This window comes from Anser cygnoides, chromosome 31, assembly GCF_040182565.1.
Source record: "Anser cygnoides isolate HZ-2024a breed goose chromosome 31, Taihu_goose_T2T_genome, whole genome shotgun sequence".
NCBI classification, from domain to species: domain Eukaryota; kingdom Metazoa; phylum Chordata; class Aves; order Anseriformes; family Anatidae; genus Anser; species Anser cygnoides.
The window spans coordinates 2,383,666-2,403,722 of NC_089903.1; the positions used below are offsets into that span (position 1 = coordinate 2,383,666).

General features: G+C 38.6%; 1 protein-coding gene and 1 long non-coding RNA gene across 2 annotated transcripts in view; one reads left to right on the forward strand and one right to left on the reverse strand.

The window, feature by feature from the left end:
* The window catches only part of LOC136787897 (dystrophin-like), a 100,084-nt gene that overhangs the window by 20,191 nt on the left and 59,836 nt on the right, over positions 1 to 20,057 (forward strand). The gene's annotated exons all lie outside the window — the stretch shown is intronic.
* On the reverse strand, positions 1,216 to 9,750 carry LOC136787907 (uncharacterized). The gene is made up of 3 exons (XR_010826970.1): positions 7,719 to 9,750; positions 2,606 to 4,965; positions 1,216 to 1,503 (listed from the first exon to the last, which is right to left on the reverse strand). It is a non-coding gene; the product is annotated as an uncharacterized lncRNA (long non-coding RNA).

Below are 20,057 nucleotides of genomic sequence, written 5' to 3' on the forward strand. Positions count from 1 at the left end.
AGTAATCTTGACATTGCAAAATATACTCAGCTGAGTATATTTCTCAGCTGAAATGGGTCAAGTGATCATAAAATATCCTGAGTTAGAAGGGACCCACAAGGATACTTTCCCCTGTTGTTTTCCTCCCCTACCCTGTATGTCCTGTTGTTGCTCTGCTTCAGGTGTGTTCAGTGAGTAAGAATGTTTAATCTATGACCTCACCATATATGTCACATAGAAGCTCGTGTCATCTTCAGGACTTACAGTAATGCTTTTCTACTGAAAGCAAGGAAAGCTGGGATTCTGTCACAGAGGCGTGTGGTAGGAAAACCATTAACAAAATTTGTTATCCAGAACTTCAGTGTTTTCTCTCCTACAAAAATATTTTTACAGGCTTGGAGATTGCATAAAACAATAGTTATTAAATGGTTTACCATACATTAAACAGAAATAGGATAATAGGACCTTCTGTCAAAGGGGGAGGCTTGTTTCTGTGCTTATAAATAAAAAAAAAAAATGTTTAAAATGCAGTAATTCTTTGGTCTAAATTTTCTTTTCTCAATTAAGACAGGAGCAACCACTGATTCTGTAGTTGCTAGAAGCTATGGAGAGCTAAGGTTCAAAGGAAACAATGAACTTTAGGAGATCACGTAGGTTGCATGAAGAGAAATAACATCAGTGAGGAGGAAGGGTACTTAAAATGTGAATATGAGAGGGTTGTCAGGTTTGACAGGGAAATGGAGATGCTTTGTGGAAAAAAAAATCAGAATGGAAGGGACAAAATAAACATAGGTTTTATAGTTGGAACAAATAGATTTTTCTCTAGGACATAAGTTTCCTATAGAATATATCCTAAAGTTTAGTCCACATATGCACTTGTATATGATGTATGTGTAAAAATACTACTAAATATATGGTACAGCAATAATAAAGATAAAAAATGAAGAAAGTTCACGGCTAAACAGTAATTTGTGTACTATGTGCTTGTTTTATTGCCCTGTTAATAGCTGACTAAATACTTCGATAAGATCACAGTAACACAAATATTGTAAATTCTAAGTGCATATGTGTTTCTGTGGATGTCTTGCTAAGTCCAAATGCATAAAACCATTGAAATGTAAAATGAGCTAAAAATATATGAAGAATCTTAACAGCAAACGTTTTATAGATAAAATATTTTATTATAAAACATTTTATAGACAAAACTAGGGGTAATATTAGTACAATAAACAGAGAATAGGTATCTTCATATTTGTAGGTCATCATCATATTCACCATGGATTTTTGGTGATGGTATAATTCAGGCATCTGATCATACATTTGTGTATTTCATAGCTTGTAGCAATGCTGTTCATTGATAAGGTTCAGTAGGCAGCCTTACTGTTCTTCATATAATGCTGAGAGCATCACAAATGAAGTACTGTAAAGACTTCGCTCATTTCCTACCTAACTGTTCTGTCAATCAGCTTCCAAAGTGAGAGAGGACAAAGTGATTCTATGCTGATGAGAATCCAGTCTGTTGAGCTGCAGCAAGAAGTGGGATAGATGGGAAGCAATATCAAACTTCAGATTTGAACTTGATGGTGAAAGTCAGTGTTACAAGTAGTCCCGTGAATATACAGGTGTTTCATACACCAAAAGCCTGTTTTTTTTTTAATTTTTGGATTTAGCACACTTACCCCCTCATACTCACTCAGTGCGCACACATCAAAACCTGCAGTATTCTAAATACACTTTTTCTTCTGTTAGTTCTAAAGGTAACCTTCTCATCCTGCTGAAGTAGATGCTCTCTAGTGTGTGGTCATTTGCCTACTTGTACAAATCTCTACCCTGTTTTGCTTTTTATTTTCCTGACTTCTTTATAAATGTTTGGGTTTATATTAATATTTATCAGTCACAGTGCCTCAGAACTGTCTGTCAAATTGTAATCATTAGTCTGTTCTGACAAATGATCACATAGGTTTATTTGCAACTATATCGCATTCTGTGTAATTTTCTGTTCATCATTACTCATGCTGTGTTTCAGCATTGTTTTCCAAATAAATCATTTATGTAACTGTGGTAAAATATTCAACCAGGTTGAATCTTGTTCTATTTTCCTTCGCAAATGTCTCATGCGTTTTAATTGCTTATATATGGCATCTTCCACTGGGACTTCCTATGCCCCTAATCCATAATTTAAGCTAATATTAATAATGCTTGTATATAGCATTTTTTTCTTTTTTTAACTCACAATTTAATTAATGAAGCCCATTGGAATTGTGCATGTAGTTCTTGGTTGCTCAGAAAAATTACTAATGGAAGACAACTGAGGAAAGATCAATTAGAACAGAATTATACTGACCGATGCATCAATATAGAAAATGAAATAAGTATTATCCTAGTCTTTAAATCCCAAAGGAAGCAGGGGGAATTTTAGGTAAATGCTAAATACATAATCTGACAAGTTTCTTGTGGTACATAACAGTACCTACATTTTTACTGGATATTTTTTTTCACATGAAAATTTAAGATGAAGTGAAAGCACTGTATTTGCTAAGTCAACAAAAACTCTATATTCAATTTTAAATAGATTTCACCTTGTGTAAGGAGATTTATTTATTAGAACAGGTTTTAATCTACTTACTGGAAATAAACAGTAGTTCTTCTAAGTAATCATACAATATCCTTAGTTGGAAGGGACCCATAAGGATCATTGAGTCCAACTCCTGGCTCCATAAAGATCAACCTAAAATCAGCCCATGTATCTGAGAGCATTGTCCAAACACTTAATGAAATCCGTCAGGCTCAGTGCTGTAACAGCTTCCCTGGTGAGCCTGTCCCAGTGCCCAACCACCCTCTGGGTGCAGACCCTTTCCCTCACACCCAACCTGACCCTCCCCTGTCCCAGCCCCACGCCGTTCCCTCGGGTCCTGTCGCTGTCCCCAGAGAGCAGAGCTCAGCGCCTGCCCCTCCGCTCCCCTCGTCAGGGAGCTGCAGGCCGCCATGAGGCCTCCCCTCAGCCTCCTCTGCTCTGCGCTGAACAAACCAAGGGACCTCAGCCCCTCCTCATACATCTTGCCCTCCAGGCCCTTCACCATCTTTATAGTCCTCCTTTGGGCACTCTCTAATAGTTTCATGTCTTTTACTGTGGTGCCTCAAACTGCACACAGTGGTCGAGGTTAGGCCACACCGATGCAGCTGGTGCCAGTTGTTGACACCACATTATGTATTTGTCTCGCTAAGAATAGGTCTAGATCAAAACATCCTGCTTAGATCTTAGAATCTCAGTTACTATAGTATTTCCAAAATCTGTACCTTTAGCACTACGATATGTGTAAATATGATATATGTAGATTTAAGAAAAAAAGACAGAAAAGATGGTTTAGTTAAGGAAATGTTGAGTATGAGGTGAGACTTGGAGATTCTTATTCCTTATAAATTGAATATAGCAGAGGGCTTTTCCTTAAAATTGATCAAAAAAAACTAATAGGTACCTTCATATTCTTCATTTTGAGGATAACTGAAAGAATTTGCTTTATCGCAAGTTGCTTAGATGTTATATAAATATTCCACTGCAAAGTTGGAGCAGATAGGCCACTATCTGCCTGGCTGTTAATCTGGACTGGAAAAGCTGCCAAACAGATTGCTGAACTTTGTATAAAAACTCATACAAGCATCTTGGATTTTTTTTTTTTTAAATTTGGTCAGAAATGAAAGGTTAATTAAGGTGCTGACTTGGTAGGAATGAATAATGTTAATTGATGACATGTTTGATTAAAATCTCTGGATTTGAAATGGGGTAGGAGGGAAGAGATGCTGTGGACTGAGACTCCTTTTTAGGCATGTTATTCTCACAAATCCCCTGTGCACAGTTGAGCAACCACTGAAGGCAATAGAAATAAGATGTTAACCACCTAGTAAAAACTAGTACTAGGTCAGAACTTTGAGTCAAGTTAGCCCCTGTGCCTTATACCAGGAACAAAGCATTGATGTATATATGAAATAGACTACTTTGCTTAAAAGGTGAATCTAATGTAAAAATACTTCTTTCCAGATAGTGATTGGCAGTTCTGAGGGTTTTTTCACCTTTGCTGCTACTATAATAATAAAAGACAATGTTTATATTATGCCTCACCCTTCTAATGCAGTGGCAGCGTGCATTTCCTTTGAGCTGAAGAAACTTACAAGGGTAAAACTTTTTCAGCTGTTGAATACAGTGGATTGTGTTCTGTAGTTTAAACTCTTGAAAATATCCTGCTATATACTTTTTTTGCTTAAGTAGGCACAAAGATGTACACAGGAAGGCATTTTTTCAGAAGTTCCTATTGAAATTGTAAGGAAAAATCGTTGTCATTTGTGCCAGTATCCCAGATGTTTCTCTGTTGTTTTATTTGGATTCTTTCTTTCTTGACTGTGTAAAAGTTAAATTCCTGAGTGTGGAGAACATCTCAGACTGCATAAGACAGAATCCAAGCTCTGTGAGTCTGAAATTCCAGATTTGTGTATTATAGAAAACAAACTTTAAAAACTCATGATTAAGATGGTGTACTAATCATTATTTTAAACCTACTTCTTTAGCTTCTGATTGTAAAATGTGGAAATTTTTTAGCTGTTGAATTCTTGATAGCGCTTTTTATGGTATTTCTCATGCTAAATAATGATTGGTAAGAGGAATAAAATGGATTAATGATAGACTGTGGACTATTTTAGTGAGAAATAAGGTGCCACAATTACCAGGGAGTGAGAAAAACAGAAATGCTGATAATCACTAAAATAACTTCAGGAGTAAAATGTTTGACCCAGAAGGAATAAATAGTAACCTGTAAATTGTTTTTCTTTAATCAAAACCATCTATGGCAAAAACAAATTTCAGCCTATTTGAAAGTGCTTTTAGTGTCTGGTAATAAAGAAGTGCTCCACTTCTTAAAAAGTTTCTTTCAGCTGAAAAACTTTTCATATGGTGCGTATTCAGTTCTTCTTTATGTTACAGAAAGTCTCAACATGCTGCAAAAGGAGAGAGGAAAGTTAGCAAAAATCTCTTACTGCAGAATATGAAAGATTCTGTTCAACAAAATATAATAATAAAAAAGAACTACCTGAACATTTGCATGCTTCTTTCTTTATTCTTTGTGCTTGCTGTGGGCCAGATCTGAGAACCTTGTTATTTGAAGAAAGTGTGTTTTCAAACAGTCAAATTTTGTCAATTTCAGAACAGAAGAGAAGGCAAGGTTGTCTTGAATTTAAAATTCTCAAAAGGACTGAGAAGAGTATTTCTTAAAGTTACTTAGTGCATGAATACTGTGACAATTGCAAGGACTATCAGTTCAACTAATAACCCAGTGAAAGTGGCTTTTGTTGTTAAAACTTCCTGAGAGTTAAACATCAGATAAAAGGTGTAGTGGCCCCTGGGCTTGAATTTCAAAGTAATAGCTTTAGGTAAGTTCCCAAGTATATGGGTATTATAGCAGTTCTGTGAATTGGGGAAGATACTGTGTGACTGTGCATGGTTATAATAATAACAAAACCATGACTTAGAGTTAGGACACTTACAGAAGTTTCTCCTTTAAAAGTTATAAAATAATTCTCTCTTCAAAGTATTGAGATAATGTGCTAGACCTGATTAAACTCAGTTGCTCATTCCCTGTGGAATTTTTTCTGGCTTTAATAGGGTAGTTACTTTGGAGACTTTGTGTCAGCCAATAAAGTAACTTGTGTGTGGGATGCATGACAAAAGTGATCATTTAATTCAGCCATAGATTTTGAGCAAGTCTGATCTTGTAGGAGAAGTTACTCCAATCTCTGGCAGCCTGTCCACTCCATGAAATAAAGAAATCTAGAGATACGTGATAAGTTCATGAACCGTGCAAGCCATAGCCCCTGCAGTTAAAAAGATAGAGCCTTCAGTTAAAAAGACAAATGCTGGTTCTTTTGTTTTGTTTGAGCACAGAGGAAAAGGAGAATTCAGTTCCAGTTTGCAAGTTATCATTTACTTCCCAGGCAGAGATGATGTTTGCACAGCCTTCATTTACAGTAGCAAAACAGTCATCATTTGATTAAGCCATCTTGCAATGAAGGATGCAAGATGTGAGTGCAGCCACGCAAATAGTCTGAATCGTTGCCATGTGGGGTCCAGTAGAAAGCAGTAAGATTCTGTTCTTTCAGTGGCAGTCAAAGAGAGAGATCGTAATTCCTGCTGAAATACACTAATTTCTCTTTATAGTTAAGCTAGCTTTGTTGTTTACTATTATGAAAATGCTGATTGTTGATGTAGCCAGAAAAATTTTTGTGTGCCTAAGAGCAGTTAGTTTTATGAAATCTTAGTAAATTGGTGTATTCCGAGTGGAAATGCTGGACATTTTCATCTTGGTACTTGTTAGCAGAAGGTCATATGGAACATTCATCCACCAGGCGGTGGAAGAAACAAATTTAAGTTCAAGCCTCTGGATGAGAGATTGAAGGAAGATATTTATATGAATTTTTGGGGTAGTATTCATGTTAACAACCTTCATCTCTAGACCAGAACTCAACATCTGAGCTAGGTAGACTCTGTACTCAGAGAATATTGATATTTTTGAGTCATCTAAGATGGTGTGTTGGTTTTTTCCATTTGGAGAGAGGGAGGAAGGGAGGGAGAGGTAGGGGGCAGTTCAGAATGAGTTGAATCAGATCCTAAAGGTGGATAATTCCTTTGAAATAGTACATTCTGGTTTTGATCTTAACTGTGAGGGATTCTAAACTAGTTCACGTGCATGAGTGTAACTCTGTGAAATGTATTCCAGCCTTTAAGTGTGGTTGTCTAAAGATCAAAATGTCAAAAAAGACCATAAGAGTTATAACCCCTTCTATTGTGATTTTCATCAGCAGTTGACATTGTTCCATAACAGGACAGTGCATCTCAAGTGATTTCCTTACATCCTCAGTGTGTTTGTGTTAAGCCTCTGGACAAGATTTTCTGGGCACAGTAATGACTTTCCTGTACTGATTGTAAAAAATACCTTGAGAGAGGATTTTCATTTCTCCATACAAACAAAATGAATCAATTTTCTATTGATTCCAAAGAGAACATGTGATAGTGGTTGAAATGATTAAATCTAGAAAGAGGGGGGGAAAAAAACATCATCCATCTTCAGTCAGTTCTTGCATTTTTAAGATACTTAAAATAAATATGTTTGGAAGGCAGGACTACAGTGAAATTTAGTTTTTCCTTAAGATTTTTTCCTAATATTTCTAACTTTGTGATTGCATATTAGAAGAAGAAGCTGCATTGTTATAATCATTGTAGAGGTGGTGGATTTACTCATTTTCTGATATTTTTGCGATTATTTGCTCTGCACATAGGGCAAAAGCTGTTTCTAAAAATACAGGAAAGTTTTTCTTTTGCTGTAGATAATTTTCGATGGCTTCATTTAAACAACGTACCTTGAAAAGTCATGGCCTAATCAGAAGAACCAAAATTTAGAAAAGATTCATGGCAAGTCTGGAGGCACTTAAGTGGCTAATAGCAGTCCCTGATGGGGCACTTGTACATACACACACATACGCGCATGCAAAAGATAAAGGAACAAGGCTTTATAGGATCATACTAGTTTTTCTTTAAAGTTTTCCTTCATTTCCATCTATAAATTTTTAAACTAATGGCCTAATGAGCAGTGTTTTTTATAGTAGTTGCTTTCTGGAAGCTAGGTGAAAAAGAATAGCCTCAGATTAATGATTCTTTCATGGAAAAAAAAAAATGAAAAAATCATGTATTTACTTACGAGTAGATACTGGAGGTAGCAATTTCATGAATACCATGAGTACAGGAGAATTTCAGTCACAGCTTTCATCTAGAATTCAAACAGCAGAGAGATCATTGTTGGAATGATGTTGCACTACTTCCAAAAAAAGGGGCTTGTGGACTTGAGATTTTTCTGGTTTCTTTATAGCTTGCTGCGATTTCAGGAGTTTTTTCTTTTGTATAGAGCCTTGCAGAAAGCAGGCTATTGATTGTCTTCTGATGGTTCTGATTTGTAGACTCATAGAATAGAATCATAGACACTTCCCACCAGGTCAGATTGCTCAAAACCCCATCCAACCTGGCCTTGAGCACTTCCAGGAATGGGTCATCCACAGCTTCTCTGGGCAGTTTGTTCCAGTGCCTCACCACCCTCAGAGTAAAGACTTTCTTCCTTATATCTAATCTGAGCCTACCCTCTTTTAGTTTAAAACCACTGTTACCTCTTGTCCTATCACTACACTTACATAAAGAATTCCTCTCCAGCTTTACTGTAGACCCTCTTTGGATGGCTGCTATAAAGTCTCCCAAGAGCCTTCTGTTCTTTAGGCTAAACAACCCCAACTCTCTGAGCCTGTCTCCATAGGAGAGGTGCTCCAGCCCCTTGATCATCTTTGTGGCCCTCCTCTGGACTCGTTCCAACAGGTCCATGTCCTCATTGTGCTGGGGGCCACAGAGCTGAATGCGATACGCCAGGTAGGGTCTCAGGAGAGCAGAGCTGGACCTGCTCGCCATGCCTCTTTTGATGCAGCCCTGGATACAGTTGGCTTTCTGGGCTGCAGGCGCTCATTGCTGGCTCGTGTCGAGCTTCTTATCAACCAACACCCCCAGGTCCTTCTCCACAGGGCTGCTCTCAATCCATTCTCCACCCAGCCTGTATTTGTGCTTTGGATTGCCCTGGCCCAGATGCAGGACCTTGCAGTCAGCTTTGTTGAACTTCATGAACTTCAACTACATCCACCTCTTGCCTCAAGACCTGTAGATACCTCTCATCAGGTCCCATGGACTTGTATGACTTCAGGTTCCTTAGATGGTCTTGAACCTGATCTTCTCCTACCCAGGCCAGTTCATCATTCTCCCAGTCCCTGCCTTTGCCTCCTGGAACTTGGACTGTGTGGCTAGAGCTCTTGCCTGGAGAAGACTGAGGCACGGAAGTCATCCAGTACCTCAGCCTTCTCTGTATCCTGGGTAACTAGGTCTCCCATTTCCTCTGGGGGAGGGCCCACAATTTCCCTAGTCTTCACTGTATCACTGAGGTACCTGTAGAAGCCTTTCTTGTTGCCCTTGACATCCCTGGCCAAATTTAATTCTAATAGGGCCTTAGCTTCCCTAACCTGATCCCTGACTGCTTGGACAATTTCTGTGTGTTCCTCACAGGCTGCCTGTCTTGCTTCCACTCTCTGTAGGCCTCCTTTTTCTGTGAGAGGTTGGCCAGGAGTTCCTTGTTCAGCCATGCAGGTCTCCTGGTCATTTTACTCGACATCCTCTATGTTGGTATGCATCTCTCCTGAGCTTGGAGGAGGTGATCCTTGAATTGCTCTGTTTATACCGTTGCTCTAAATAACAGTGTATTTTATATAGAGATGGCCAGAAAAGTTGTTGTATGTATTAAGCTCTCTGTGGGTAATATTTTTGAGATGTGACCTTTAGGGATTATTCTGCCAACCAGAGTGGCTGTATCAAAAATCAATCTAATCTGAAGAAAAACTACTTGAGCAATAAACAGGGCAATTCTGTGAATAAGAACTGGGAAGGGGAGAGAAAATAAATAAAAAGTCTTAAGTGTGTGTCCTGGTTCCAGTTAGGACAGAGTTAATTTTTCCTCCTAGTAGCTGGTAGAGTGCTATGTTTTGGATTAGGATGAGAAGAGCGCTGATAACATGCTGATGTTTTAATTGTTGCAGAGCAGTGTTTACACCAGGCCAAGGACTTTTCGGCTTCTCGCTCTGTCCTGCCAGCGAGCAGGCTGGGGGTGCAGCAGGAGCTGGGAGGGGACAGACCCAGGACAGCTGACCCAAACTGGCCAAAGGGGTATTCCATACCATCTGACGTCATGCTAAACAATATATAGGGGTGGCTGGCCGGGGTGGGGGGCCGGCTGCTCGGGGATAGGTTGGGCATCGGTCAGCGGGTGGTGAGCAATCCCATTGTGCATCACTTGTTTTCTTACACATTATTATTGTTAATACTATTATCATTATCACTATTATTATTATTATTGTTATTATTATTTTCCTGTCTTAATAAACTGTCTTTATCTCAACTCACCGGCTTCACTTTCCCGTTTCTCTCCCCCATCCCAGAGAGGGAGCGGGGAGGGTGAGCGAACGGCTGTGTGGTGTTTAGCTGCCAGCCGGGTTAAACCACAACAGTCCTTTGCCACTGCTCGGGGGATAAGAGGGTGGTGGTGAAGGAGAAAGGGAGAGTGAACAGGTAGGGAAACATGTCTTCCCCTGTCCCCTTCACAGATTGGCTCCCTAACGAAAACAGGCAATAGGTGTAATTGCTAATAGTTTCCGAGATGTGGGTTCCAAAGTATAGAGTCGACGTCAGTGCTGAGTACAAATACCAGGTTAGAGTCGTGACCAGATATTTCATCATTTCATAAGCCATCGTTACACCGCACAGTACCATAACAATCTTAAACCAGGGCCCGGAAAGGATAAACAGTGCAACAGGGAGCACATACAGAAAGTAACGCGCTATAAAACTCAATTTGGAAAACAGGCACAGTAGACTGGAGATTAAGGCAATCAGCATCGTGACTAGCAACTATTAAGCAGGTCCAATACTTATACCAATTTTAGTTTAACACACTCTGGTCAAATTTGTCGATATCTCAACCCTTCGAGCCCCACGTTGGGCGCCAAAAGGGTTGTTGTGGTTTAACCCGGCTGGCAGCTAAACACCACACAGCCATTCGCTCACCCTCCCCGCTCCCTCTCTGGGATGGGGGAGAGAAACGGGAAAGTGAAGCCGGTGAGTTGAGATAAAGACAGTTTATTAAGACGGGAATATAATAATAACAATAATAATAATAATAGTGATAATGATAATAGTATTAATAATAATAATGTGTAAGAAAACAAGTGATGCACAATGCAATTGCTCACCACCCGCTGACCGATGCCCAGCCTATTCCCAAGCAGCCGGCCCCCCACCCCGGCCAGCCACCCCTATATATTGTTTAGCATGACGTCAGATGGTATGGAATACCCCTTTGGCCAGTTTGGGTCAGCTGTCCTGGGTCTGTCCCCTCCCAGCTCCTGCTGCATCCCCAGCCTGCTCGCTGGCAGGACAGAGCGAGAAGCCGAAAAGTCCTTGGCCTGGTGTAAACACTGCTCTGCAACAATTAAAACATCAGCATGTTATCAGTGCTCTTCTCATACTAATCCAAAACATAGCACCCTACCAGCTACTAGGAGGAAAATTAAGTCTGTCCTAACCGGAACCAGGACAGTGTGTTGTGTAGTTGTGTTTTTGCTTGTTTTTAAGTACCCCTCTTTTTGAAAGAACAAAATGATAGGCACATACAAAATAATCTGAATCATTTGTAGTACTTTAAATAATTTGACTTTGGAGCAAAAGGACTGATGCTCCTGAAACCATTTCTTAGTTATCCGGTAGCAAGGGAATAAAGCTGGTGTGCCACGGTTATAAGCGAGGATAACTGCTCTCTGAAATGTTTCCTGACCATTTTCCCCCTTCATTAAAATGGTACATGACTTCATTCTGGAAATGTGCTTTATGACTGCATAATTATCCTTGAATCAAATGGAAGCTTTCAAGAATTTTCTATGAAGTTACAAGTAATTAATATTTCTAGTATTATACATTGCCATAATTAAGACTTCAGCATTGGAATCACCAGTGTCTCTTACAGAAAAGTTACTTAAATATAACAGAAGTTTAAACAAAAATACTTGTATCAATGGGAAGCTGGAAATCGTGTTGAATTTCAGTATATTAAGGCCATACAAAGGGTGCTTGGCATTTCTTGCCAGGCCTGCATGCTGCTCTGAACCTGATAAAAAAAACACTTCTCGAGTACTTGTTGTATGGTTTCTCCTGGACTCACATTCTAATTGTCTAAAAATTTCAAGTTTCAGCATTCACAAGTTATAATATACAATTTAAATAAGATGAATTGAAATCCCTCTTTATTATAGTGTTGCCTTGTGACATCCTCCCTGATATCTTTAAAACCACACAAGTCATGAGACTGTCTTCCGAGCTGCAATAAGTAAAAGGGTGAGATGGAAGGAGCAGTGGGAAGAAAAGGGTGAGGAGTGGTAATGAGGAGCAGTGAGAAACCCAAACTTCATGGGCTGTTTCTTGCCTCACTGTCAGGACTGTGACCGTAGAAGAGGGAGGAGAAAAGAAGTGGAGGCTAGGAAAGGGGGAAGAGAGATGTTGGAAGTGAACTGGGTCTGGAAGTGAAGTTGGGGCTGGCAGAGGAAGAGGAAAAACACATTCAAATGCGTTTAAATGTCCTATTTCCCAATACCAGACTTAATTAAATGTTTAGGTTATGTTAATTGGCAATAAGTGAACTTAAATTCCCTAGGTTGTATCAATTTTGCCTGTGGCAGTAACTGCTGAGTGATTTCCACATCTCTATCTCAACCCATGATTTTTTTTTGTTAGTCTTGTTCTTCCTGTTTTCTCTCTTGTTCCATGGAGGGAAAGTCCAGAGTAAGTGAGCTGCCCCATGGGGCTTGGAAGCCCCACAGCTATAGAACTAAACACAAATATAAGCAGATCAATGTGTCAGATAATGTTCTACCTTTAAATATTTGTTTTTGAACTTTTTCAGTGTGTAGAAAATAGTCTGAGGTTTTCTTGGCCTCTTAAAGAGGCAAGAGTCAGGTTATTTAAGATTATTAGTGACCTGTGAATGGAGGAAGTCTGGATTCTGCTCTCTACCCTGGATGCTTGATTATAATAGTTTTAATTAGTTGATCAGTGTGAAGAATATAGGAAATTCTGTATTTTTATGAAAGCAGTTGCCCTGGGACTGGAGATCAGGAGTGCAGTTATGCTTCAGTCACGTATGGCTCTGAAGGTGTTTGTTTAGAGTTTGCTTTGGCAATGCATGCACAGCCTACAAGGCCAGGATAGAATAAGATCTATTTAATTGAGTTAAGCCAGAGGTGATGAGATAATGCTGCCCATGTAGCTTTTGTTTACTCTTCTGATCGAGCTTCTGTAAATCTGTATTCTGGTGTTTGTGGTCACAGAGAGGAACCACTGGTAGGTTGCCTCCAGGAGGTTAAATGTCCTTTAGAAGGACGAATCTCAAGATTCATATCAATAAATCGATGTATTAAAGTCAGATATTTCTGCCTGTGAAGAGTGAAATGTGATTGCTGGCAGGAGCAAGCTTCCAGAAAGGTATCAGAGAAGCTCAAGGAATTCCGGAAATTGTAGTTTGAGGACAGATGAAAGACTGTCTAAAGGTCACGTGCATTGCTGCTCTGTGGACCCTACAGTAATTGCATGCTCATTCCCCCAGTGTCACTAATGATAATGTTCTATTAATCAAGGGTTTTGTGCATGATTATTAGGGGAAAGTATTCAGTTGTGAAACTAAAACTAGAATTTAAGAGACTTTCCTAATGAGAAATTGTGTGTGGAAGAAAGGCATAGCTTTAGAATATTAATATGTATTGAATTCTACTCAGTAATGAATGGTTATCGTAACAGAAAATATCCGGGATGGCGTAGCAGAACTTCACCATGCCTTTCCCAGCTTACGTTTGCCAACTCTAGCACTGCGTTTTGTCTGTAGTGTGTGTCCAGGTAGATGATGGATAAGCAGCTGACAGGGAACTGTCAGCATGTTTTAGAAAGAACAAATTGTGCCTGGCCATCCGGATTGCTTTTTCTGATGAGATGACTAATGGGGTGGATAAGGCGAAATCAAAGACTGTTGTTTACCGTGATTCTAACAAGAATTCCATAGTATCCCTTACAGGCATGTCAGAGAGACGTGAATGGAGAAGTGACCGGACTTCTGGTTTCAAGGGGCTGTGATCAGTAGTACAAAATCTGCAGATGGCTGGTTACATGCAGTGCTCCTCAGGGGTGGATAGAAGGTCTGACACTGCTTTTGATGTCTTCAATAATGACCTCGGTGATGAGACAGGATACGCTTCAGCAAGTCTGCAAATAATTCCTGGCTGATAGTCAGCCAGCAGGTCCCCCTTGCAGCAGGGAGCCCAGCTGCTTACTGGGCTGAATTACTAAGAATGTAGACAGCAGGTTGAGGGAATTCAGCAGTGTTGGATTCAGCACTTGTGAGATTGCTTCTAGGGTATGGTGTCCAATCTGAGGTTCTCTAGTACAACAAAAAATCATTGATATACTGAAACAAATCCAGAGGAGGACCTGCAAAATGTTCAGGGTGCTGGGGGAGTTCTCATTGCTGGCCATAGTTTGGTAGTGGGAGGGTGCTGGGAGGATAGGGTCTTCTCAGTCTCTTTACAAAGCAGTGAAAAGGGGCATTAAAATTTGATGTAAAAAACATATTTTTTACCATGAGGATGGTCAAACACTGGAGCAGGTGCCTAGAGAGGCTGTGAGATCACTTTTCTGGGATATATGCACAAGTCACTGGGACAAGGCAGTGAGCAACCCAATAGAAATCGGCCCTTCTTTAGGTCTGTTTGTTACAAGATGATCTAGAAATCTCTCCCAAGCTAAATTGCTCTGACTGTGTCACTTGTCAAACAAGATTGCTCTTTACAAAAGCTGTCTGGTCCTATTGTATATCAGGTTTTTCTATGTCTGCCACTTCTATTACTTATTACCATTATTCCATATACTATCACTAGTAAGTATAGAAGCCTTTCTAAAAGTCGTCATCCCATCTTCCACCTTTCAGGCCTCATATTCTGAGTTGATTTTAGATGAGATGTTACCTGTAACACCTTGTGGCTCAGTTTCACCCTTGAGCTGATATAGAATTCTTGGATAAATGAAATTTATTTCTTACCAGCCATCGTTCCTTTTCCATTTTCTTGCACTTTTTTTTCCTATGTATACCCTGGTTTGAGAAAGTTCCTTTAGCTGGACACTCTCCATGCCTTCCCAGACTGTTTCAGGATGGGAAGCTGTCCTGAATACTGGTTTATGTCATTTAAGTTCTCAACATTTGCCTTGTCTTTGCATGCTTCTGTTATGCTAACCCTTTCATTTGACAAAGTCTGTAGGGGGAATCCCACTTGGGATATGATTGAGAGAAGTTTTATTACTAGTTTTCATGTTTTTCTAGTTGTTCCTTCTTGGCTGGTCTTCATTTTGGCTTTTCACATTGAGTCTGTTAGAATTTATTCCCCTTTCTATTTCCTCCATTTGTATGTGATTTCAGCTTTTTGAATGATGCTTCTTCTCATAACTGCTCTTCAGTTCTGCTGGATTTCTTTTGCTTGAGTCTTCAATCCTTCCCTTCATCCCTTCTTTTTATGTTCATTTGCTGCCTGCTCCCTTGTGATTAAAATCCTGATCTGCTTTTGGATTCTTCTCTCGATTCTCAATCTTGCAAATGATAAATGGATGTTGTGCTGTCTGCATGACAGGAGTTATGATCTGGAAGTAGTCATCTAACTTCCTTTGTTTCTTTAGCAGTTGTCCTTTGTAGTCTGGTCACTGATTCTTCTGCAGTAATTTTTCCTTCTCTCAAGGAAACTGCTCTCTCATCTGCTTGCTAGCTCAATACATGCCAGAGATTCCTGCTCCCACCTCCCGTGTTATATTAAGCTGCTCCTTTTTTATGTTATTTTTCCCACCATTTTTTTAAGGAAGTTTAATAGTACTTAGTTGTCTAAAGTACAGAAATTGTGTTTCTTTCTCAAACTTTCTGAAGTAAATTATTTAAGAACAATGGTAGATAACTAAGGACGCATTGCTTTTGCTTCCCTTTCTTTTTACAGCTTCACCCATCTTTTTTCTTTTTTGCCTGAGCCACAGAAAATATGAATTGTTTGCTACTATAACACATGTAATTTTAATTTTATTTAAGGAAAAAAAAAAAGTAACTTCATTTATCTCTTGTGAAGTATTCAGAAACGTTTGGTGTTTTTAGCTGTATTTCTGAAGCTTTTTCTTCTCCTTACTATGTTATTCGTGTATGTCTATTATAATGAATATTATCTGTAGTTTTACTTGTGTGACACCATTTTTCAATTTATATAACATCCCACCTAGAAATGAATTAGGCAGCACTAAACATAAAAGAAAGTAAATAAATTAAAAAAAAAAACTTTTAGTTTTGAATCACTTCTTAAACCAAAGCAACTGAAAAATAATTCATTCCGATGCACCATAATAAGCTGTTTTGATATGGTGCGAAGGTCCTTAAATGGACAGTTTTATATAAACTTTCTTCCAGTAATTTAGTATCTTCAACTACTGCCATTAAATCTCTGGTTTTGGAACTCTGACACCTTTCATAGTTTTTCTTTTTGTCTGTTTTGCAAAGTCCTGTGATAACTGACAGATGTTGCCTCTATGCCAAACATAAAATCTTTCTTTGAAACTTTCCTGTTAATCCACTGAGGTCTATGTTACAAGGTAGGAAACTCTCCATATATTTGACTGGGAAAAGTTATATAAGGATGGCTCTCAACGGTATCAAACACAAAGAGCAGACTTGCATTAAAATGGTAAGGATTATATGCTGTGTGTTCTGATGCTTGGGTTTTATAGGGCAATTGATCTAAATCAGTGTAGTAGATCCAAGGGGAATACTGACAGGTTTAGAAGGGGCCCATGCTCCAGTTAATGTGTTGGAAGATCTCCCCATTAGGGTGGAAGTTAAGGAATTCCCATGTGTTTGTACATCATTAGTATAAGATTTCATGTTCACAAGCGCTAATTATGAAACAGATAGCAGGGAAAATCCTTCAACTGTCATTCATTACAATGTTGGACGACTGAGTGGCTCTTCCTGTATTAATTTTTAAGAGCAGAAACAATTATGATCTAACTCCAAATGCCAGGACACAGCATTTCAAATGCCAATAAACTCATTCTCACCTGGCGTACACCACACAGAGAACAGCCACCAGTCAATATATTTCCAGTGTGAGATACATCGGACACAGTACCAGGCAGGGGATGCAGGTAAGTGGAAGCAGCCTGGAACATTTTGTTCCTGGCATGGCAGTCTTGTGTCAAGTGTCTTACACCAGCTGGGTGATTGAAAAAACAAGCATCGCTCTGTTTGATCCAGCCTTCTCTCCAGATCCATTCTGAAAAAACACTCAGATTTTACAAACCTCACTGAAGGGAATAAATACTACTTCTAGTAAGAATCTGGGTAATGTACTGATGGCATTGTGGGAGTGTTCGTACTTGGAACACAAGAGCATGGTCTGTCAAGAAGGATGATTTCTCTTGAGAAGAAGGTTGAGTTAGGATTCACTGGTTTGAGAAATACCCCTGAGTAAGCCTGAGTTCCAGATCGTGAATTACATCTGGAAAGTTAGGAAAAGCTGCTTTCAAACCTCTGAAGTAGGGAAAGTCAGTCCAAAGTCTTGAGAACAAGGAAAACAGTGGGATTTTAATCAAAAACTGCAGTTTAACTATTGCATAGAATTGAAGTATTTAATTTTTTACTATTCCTACTATGAGGTGATACTACAGTTATTGTTTCCAGCTTTTGTTATGAAGACTTCTACTTTTCCAAAACTAAATGAATAATGAGCTCTGCTCTTATTGAGTGTTTAATCTTCAAAGCACATTAAAAAATATTAATTAATCCCCACAAAAATCCCTGTGAGGACTGTATGCAAGCATTATCATCCTTTCACAGATGGTAAAGGCAGTTAACACATCTCTAGTAATGCTGGAGAAAACAACTTTTTTTTCCAGAAGCCCATCCAGTTCTGTCAGTTTGTTTTTACAGCAAAAAATATATCATTACTGAGATAGCTGTGAAGTGGAAAAAAACATTCTGGATTTTAATAGGCAGTTATATCTCTATACCTCCAACTTTGTTTCAAATTTGCTTAATGTGCTGCTCTGAATTCAAGATGATTTATTTTATACTTCAGAGGAGTTAGTTTTGGTCATGGATGAGCTAGTTGCAATCCAATTGCTAGTTTTCTGAACAAGGGCTGTTGTTTAACTGTACTGAATCAAATTCCTTGATACATGGTTTAATAAAACAGCAGAGCGGTGTTTGACCCAGTCACTCAACCTTTGAATTAAAGTTGTAGCTTAAAATTGCTTGCAATTAATTATCAGAGGTTTGCTAACTTTTAGCATTTAAAAATGAAAACATTTTTTTAAGATTCTTTGCATAAGTTTAAATAATTTTAAAATTAACATTGAATGCTGTAATTCTTAAATTTTAAAGTTGACAGCTAATCTGTGATTAAACTTTTTATTCTTTCACTTTTTTGTTACTATTGAACCAGCATCTTCAAAATGTTTCATAAATGAGAACAAAATTTTGATGTGGAGACTGATTTACATTGTTTCTAATTCTGTGTGCAAATCAAATAGTCTACAATCACGTAGTTCTTCTTCATGAACCTCTTGTTCAGAAACTACTTAAAACTTTCTGACACCTAGTCCTTTCATCTACTGAATGTCATCTTTCAGTGTTAAATGCATCTGCTAGGAAGTAGTGTCTAAATTAAGTTGCTCTGTACTGATTGGGGTAAGGCCTCTGATAACTAGAGCTGTGCACACCATCTGAGGGTGCTCGGCATCACTGAAAACCAAGCCTTTTTTGTATCCATTCCTCCGGTTTGAGTCCCTTAGCTCGAAGTGGCAAATGATGTCAGGTCAGCTTATGCAGTTGTGTTCCTCCTGGTGGTACTCAGCATGAGAGGCAGGGTGGAAGCTGGTGCTCTTTCCTCTGCTGACGAGCGCACTTGTAGCGTATTGCCAGATCTTGTATTTCATTTCTGCTGCAGTGTGGGGCATAAGAAACTGAAGCACTTGATCAAATTTGTCCTGTTCTCAGTGGGCAGCTGATGATGGTTCAGTATTACAAGAAGGTGGTCCTTTTTGGAAGAGACTCTAGCTTGCTTTAAATTGTCAGGCGTAAGTAGAAAATCCTGTCACAGGCTGCTCCCTGAACGTCCCTATCTCTGTACATACAGATTGGGAGAGTGCAATGGAAAAGCATCCATCCATACTGTACTTAATTTACTACTAGATGTATCAAAGTTCATATACTTTTGTTTTAGCTGTGTTTTTGTATTGCAAGTATTCTACTGGGAAATGTTGGATAAAATTGGTATTGGATAGTTTGCTGCGATAAATCGAAACAAGGAACTGCAGAACTATTGTGCCGTGAACTGTAGTGACTGGTGAGGCTTTTAAATCTTTCTTTTCTAGAATATTCATTACCTTTCTTCAGTGCACTTTTACTGTACAATCAGTTATCACTCCACTGACAAGAATTAGTCTGTTAGTAACTTATCATAGACTGAGAATTGCTACAATTCATCCTCTTATTTGTGCTACTGAAGCAAATAGATGGCTTCAATGACTGAAATACTGTATGATATATTATTCTGACCCACAACTTGACATGGAAATTGTTTTTAATCTTTCAATTCCAAGTCAATATGTAGTTGCAAATATGATTCTTGTTGAGTTTTCCTTGCATTAGCTTTTTTCATGAGAAAAAAAAAAAGAGTAATATTCTGTATAATTCGTTCCTAACACTAAAGAAATCTTTAGAGTTTATTTTCTTTCAAACCAAAAAGCAACCTGGACTAAATAAACTAAACTAATCCTATATATGGTTTTAATAAACATGTAAGTGTAATTAGTGTAACAGTGTCTATTAACAGTTGGGAAAATGCTAGCCATTAATTGAATATACACCTTACGTACATAACACATTCAACAGACATGACCAGCTACTTACAGAGTGCTTCCCCAATAGACATACACATTGACAGAAGAGAAACAGATAGTTTGCAAGTTAATTACCTATACTTAATTGTGTTATTTGTATTCTGGGGAATTCTTCTATAGTCTCTGTTCCTGAGCCCTTTTTAACGTAACAAAGCAAACACGATAGCATTAGTTATGACATAATGAAGGTGAAGAGAGTAAGTTTTCTGCTATTAATTGTTTAGGATTTGTAGAACGGTTGTCAAACCTGATTTTACATAATTGTAGATATGTGTTTACATCCTAAATAGTATTACTTAAAATAAAACAATTCATTTTATGCTTAAATTGTATGTTGTTTTCTGCTGCTGTAATGGATGCAATTGCATGTCATTTCACAATTACGTTCGTGCTTTTGTTGATGGCTATTGTAACTGAAATGAGTCTACATTTGAAATAG